Genomic DNA, 4,597 nt, shown 5'->3' on the forward strand with positions numbered 1-4,597 from the left:
AGCTGCGAGCAGGATCCTATTAGGCTCCAGAGTGACTTGGATAGATTAGGTGAGTGGGCAAATGCATGGCAGATGAAGTATAATGTGGATAAATGTGAGGTTATCCACTTTGGTGGTAAAAACAGAGAGACAGACTATTATCTGAATGGTGACAGATTAGGAAAAGGGAAGGTGCAACGAGACCTGGGTGTCATGGTACATCAGTCATTGAAGGTTAGCATGCAGGTACAGCAGGCGGTTAAGAAACAAATGGCATGTTGGCCTTCATAGCGAGGGGATTTGAATACAGGGGCAGGGAGGTGTTGCTACAGTTGTTCACGGCCATGGTGAGGCCACACCTGGAGTATTGTGTACAGTTTTGGTCTCCTAACTTGAGGAAGGACATTCGTGCTATTGAGGGAGTGCAGCGAAGATTCACCAGACTGATTCCCTGGTGAATCTGCCTCTCTCTCTCTCCCTGTCTCTCTCTCTCTCTCTCTCGATCTATCTCTCAATCTCTCTGTTTCTCTCTCTCATTTTGTATTTTTCTATGCCTTTTTATCTCTGTCTCACTCTCGCTGCCTTTCTCTCTCTCTCTCCATCGCTCTGGCTCTCTCTCTCGGTCTAATCCCACTGCCCCGCTCTCTCCCCAAAGCCCTGTATCAATCCCTAAACTAATCCCACTGCCCCGCTCTCTCCCAATAGCCCTGTATCAATCCTTGAACTAATCCCACTGCCCCGCTCTCTCCCCAAAGCCCTGTATCAATCCCTGAACTAATCCCACTGCCCCACTCTCTCCCCAAAGCCCTGTATCAATCCCTAAACTAATCCCACTGCCCCGCTCTCTCCCCAAAGCCCTCTATCAATCCCTAAACTAATCCCACTGCCCCGCTCTGTCCCCATAGCCGTGTATCAATCCCCAAACTAATCCCACTGCCCCGCTCTCTACCCATAGTCCTGTATCAATCCCCAAACTAATCCCACTGCCCCGCCCTCTCCCCATAATCCTGTATCAATCCCCAAACTAATCCCACTGCCCCGCTCTCTCCCCATAGCCTTGTATCAATCCCAGAATCTATGCAGGAAGAGACACACACACGCAATCTCCTCCTCTCTGTCACTGTCTGTCTCTCACTCTCTGTCGCTCTCTCTCCCTCTCTGTCTATATCTCTCTCCCTCTGTGTGTGTCTCTCTCTCTGTCTCTCACTCTCTCTGTCGGTCTCCCTCTCTCTGTCTCTCTCTCTCGCTCTCTGTCTATCTCGCTCTCTCTCTTTTGTCTCTCTCTCTCTGACTCTCTCTCTGTTTCTCTCTCTCTATCTATCTCATCTCTCCCGCTGACTGTCTCTCTGTCTGTCTCCCTCTCTGTCTCTCTCTCTCCCTCGCTCTTTGTGTCTTTCTCTCTGTCTGTCTCTCTGTCTCTTGCTCTCTCTCTCTGTATCTCTGCCTCTCCGTATCTCTGTCTCTCTCTCTCTCTCTCGCCGACTCTCTCTCGCCGACTCTCTCTCTTTCGCTATGTAGCTCTCTGTCTCTCTTTCTCTGTATCTCTCTATAACGCTGTCTCTCGCTCTCTGTCTCTCTCGCTCTATCTATCTCTCTCTCTCTGTGTCTCTCTGTCTCTGTCTCTGCCTCTCTCTCTCTCCCTGTCTCTCTCTCTCTCTCTCTCTCGATCTGTCTCTCAATCTCTCTGTCTCTCTCTCTCATTTTGTATTTTTCTCTGCCTCTCTCTCTGTCTCACTCTCGCTGCCTTTCTCTCTCTCTCTCCATCGCTCCGGCTCTCTCTCTCTCGGTCTAATCCCACCGCTCCGCTCTCTCCCCAAAGCCCTGTATCAAACCCTGAACTAATCCCACTGCCCCGCTCTCTCCCCATAGTCCTGTATCAATCTCCAAACTAATCCCACTGCCCCGCTCTCTCACCATAGCCCTGTATCAATCCCCAAACTAATCCCACTGCCCCGCTCTCTCCCCATAGTCCTGTATCAATCCCCAAACTAATCCCACTGCCCCGCTCTCTCCCCATAGTCCTGTATCTATCCCCAAACTAATACCACTGCCCCGCTCTCTCCCCATAGTCCTGTATCAATCTCCAAACTAATCCCACTGCCCCGCTCTCTCCCCATAGTCCTGTATCAATCTCCAAACTAATCCCATTGCCCCGCTCTCTGCCAATAGTCCTGTATCTATCCCCAAAGTAATACCACTGCCCCGCTCTCTCCCCATAGTCCTGTATCAATCCCAGAATCTATGCAGGAAGAGACACACACACGCAATCTCCTCCTCTCTGTCTCTGTCTGTCTCTCTCCCTCTCTGTCTATATCTCTCTCCCTCTGTGTGTGTCTCTCTCTCTGTCTCTCACTCTCTCTGTCGGTGTCTCTCTCTCTCGCTCTCTGTCTATCTCGCTCTCTCTCTTTTGTCTCTCTCACTCTGTCTCTCTCTCTGTTTCTCTCTCTCTATCTGTCTCATCTCTCCCGCTGACTGTCTCTCTGTCTGTCTCCCTCTCTGTCTCTCTCTCTCTCTCGCTCTTTGTGTATTTCTCTCTGTCTGTCTCTCTCTCTCTTTCTCTCTCTCTCTCTCTGCCTCTCCATCTGTCTCACTCTCTGTCTCTCTGTCTCTCTCCCTCGCTCTCTGTGTCTTTCTCTCTGTCTGTCTCTCTTTCTCTCGCTCTCTCACTCTGTCTATCTCTCTCGTTCTCTCTCTCTCGCGTTGTTTATCTGTATCTCTCTGTTTTTCTCTCTCTCTAACTCTCTCTCTTTCTCCAACGCTCTGTCTCCATCTCTATCTCTCTTTCTCTCTCTCGCTCTGACTGTTTGTCCCTCTCTCTGAGTCTATCTCTCTGTCTCTTTGTCTGCCTATCTCTGTCTCTCTCTCTCTCCGTCTCCCTCTCTCTATGTATCTCTCTGTCTCACTCTATGTATCTCTCTACAATTCTGTCTCTCTCTCGCTCTCTGTCTCTCTGTCTCTGTCTCTCTGTATCTCTCTCTCTCTTTCTCTCTCTATCTCTCGCTCTGTATCTTTCTCTGTCTCTCTCTTGTCTCCCATCCTCTCTATCTCTCTCTCTCTGACTCCCTGTCTCTCTCTCTCTCTCTATCTCCCTCTCTCCCTCTCACGCCCTCTCTCTCCCCATCTCTCTCTCTCTCGCTCTGTCTCTGTCTGTCTCTCAATCTCTGTCTGTCCCTTACACTTTCTGTCTCTGTCTTTCTGTCCTAATCACTCTGAGTCTCTCTCTCTATCGCTCTCTGTCTGCCTATCTCTGTCTCTCTCTCTCTGTATCTCTGTCTCTCCGTATCTCTGTCTCTCTCTCACTCTCTCTCGCCGACTCTCTCTCGCCGACTCTCTCTCTCTCTCGCTATGTATCTCTCTGTCTCTCTTTCTCTTTATCTCTCTATAACTCTGTCTCTCGCTCTCTGTCTCTCTCGCTCTCTCTGCCTCTCTCTCTCTGTGTCTCTCTGTCTCTGTCTCTGCCTCTCTCTCTCCCTGTCTCTCTCTCTCTCTCTCTCGATCTGTCTCTCAATCTCTCTGTCTCTCTCTCTCATTTTGTATTTTTCTCTGCCTCACTCTCTGTCTCACTCTCGCTGCCTTTCTCTCTCTCTCTCCATCGCTCTGGCTTTCTCTCTCGGTCTAATCCCACTGCTCCGCTCTCTCCCCAAAGCCCTGTATCAAACCCTGAACTAATCCCACTGCCCCGCTCTCTCCCCATAGTCATGTATCAATCTCCAAACTAATCCCACTAACCCTCTCTCTCCCCAAAGCCCTGTTTCAATCCCCAAACTAATACCACTGCACCGCTCTCTCCCCATAGCCCTGTTTCAATCCTCTAACGAATTCCACTGCCCCGCTCTCTTCCCATAGTCCTGTATCAATCCCCAAACAAATCCCACTGCCCCGCTCTCTCCCCATAGTCCTGTATCAATCCCCAAATGAATCCCACTGCCACGCTCTCTCCCCATAGTCCTGTATCAATCCCCAAACTAATTCTACTGCCCCGCTCTCTCCCCTTAGTCCTGTATCAATCCCCAAACTAATCCCACTGCCGCGCTCTCTCCCCAAAGCCCTGTATCATTCCGAAACTAATCCCACTGCCGCGCTCTCGCCCCATAGCCCTGTTCAATCCCCACACTAATCCCACTGTCCCGCTCTCTCCCCATAGTCCTGTATCAATTTCCAAACTAATCCCACTGCCCCGCTCTCTCCCCATAGTCCAGTATCAATCCCCAAACTAATCCCACTGCCCTGCTCCCTCCCCATAGTCCTGTATCAATCCTCAAACTAATCCCACTGCCCCGCTCTTTCCCCATAGCCCTGTATCAATCCCCAAACTAATACCACTGCCCCGCTCTCTCCCCATAGCCCTGTGTCAATCCCCAAACTAATCCCACTTCCCCGCTCTCTCCCCATAGTCCTGTATCAATCCCCAAACTAATCCCACTGCCCTGCTCACTCCCCATAATCCTGTATCAATCGCCAAACTCATCCCACTACCCCGCTCATTCCCCATAGACCTGTATCAATCTACAAACTAACCCCACTGCTCCGCTCTCTCCCCAGAGCCCTGTATCAATCCCCAACGTAATCCCACTGCCCCGCTCTCTCCCCATAGTCCTGTTTCAATTTCCAAACTAAT

Source organism: Pristiophorus japonicus, unplaced genomic scaffold, assembly GCF_044704955.1.
Source record: "Pristiophorus japonicus isolate sPriJap1 unplaced genomic scaffold, sPriJap1.hap1 HAP1_SCAFFOLD_291, whole genome shotgun sequence".
NCBI classification, from domain to species: Eukaryota; Metazoa; Chordata; class Chondrichthyes; family Pristiophoridae; genus Pristiophorus; species Pristiophorus japonicus.